The sequence below is a fragment of the Cucurbita maxima genome, unplaced genomic scaffold, assembly GCF_002738345.1.
Source record: "Cucurbita maxima cultivar Rimu unplaced genomic scaffold, Cmax_1.0 Cma_Scf07256, whole genome shotgun sequence".
NCBI classification, from domain to species: Eukaryota; Viridiplantae; Streptophyta; class Magnoliopsida; order Cucurbitales; family Cucurbitaceae; genus Cucurbita; species Cucurbita maxima.
This window is the reverse complement of record NW_019279271.1, coordinates 1-674: the sequence shown is the minus strand read 5'-3', so window position 1 is coordinate 674 and position 674 is coordinate 1. Positions and strand designations below refer to the sequence as shown.

At 50.1% G+C, this 674-nt stretch overlaps 3 non-coding genes across 3 annotated transcripts; all 3 read right to left on the bottom strand.

The window, feature by feature from the left end:
* Positions 1-43: 43 nt before the first annotated feature.
* Positions 44-162, bottom strand: LOC111476290. The gene has a single exon (XR_002717025.1). It is a non-coding gene; the product is annotated as a 5S ribosomal RNA (ribosomal RNA).
* A 133-nt stretch (positions 163-295) lies between these two features.
* LOC111476289 lies at positions 296-414 on the bottom strand. The gene has a single exon (XR_002717024.1). It is a non-coding gene; the product is annotated as a 5S ribosomal RNA (ribosomal RNA).
* Positions 415-547: 133 nt separating this feature from the next.
* LOC111476288 lies at positions 548-666 on the bottom strand. The gene has a single exon (XR_002717023.1). It is a non-coding gene; the product is annotated as a 5S ribosomal RNA (ribosomal RNA).
* Between the last annotated feature and the right edge of the window lie 8 nt (positions 667-674).

The window sequence follows — 674 nt, the reverse complement described above, 5'->3', positions numbered from 1 at the left end:
AGAGAAAGGAAGAAAAGAACTGGGAGAAATTGAAAGAAAAAAAGGGGTGCAACACGAGGACTTCCCAAGTGGTCACCCAACTTAGTACTACTCTCGCCCAAGCACGCTTAACTGCGGAGTTGTGATGGGATCCGGTGCATTAGTGCTGGTATGATCGCACCCGACATGCCATGCGCACAAAATCGGATTTAACGCATGCGGGGCGGCATGATCGAAACGCGATGGGCGTTAGCGGGGGAGGTTCTCATTTGTAGAGAAAGGAAGAAAAGAACTGGGAGAAATTGAATGAAAAAAAGGGGTGCAACACGAGGACTTCCCAAGTGGTCACCCAACTTAATACTACTCTCGCCCAAGCACGCTTAACTGCGGAGTTCTGATGGAATCCGGTGCATTAGTGCTGGTATGATCGCACCCGACATGCCATGCGCACAAAATCGGATTTAACGCACGCGGGGCGGCATGATCGAAACGCGATGAGCGTGAGCGGGGGAGGTTCTCATTTGTAGAGAAAGGAAGAAAAGAACTGGGAGAAATTGAAAGAAAAAAAAGGGTGCAACACGAGGACTTCCCAAGTGGTCACCCAACTTAGTACTACTCTCGCCCAAGCACGCTTGACTGCGAAGTTCTGATGGGATTCGGTGCATTAGTGCTGGTATGATCGCACCCGACATGTC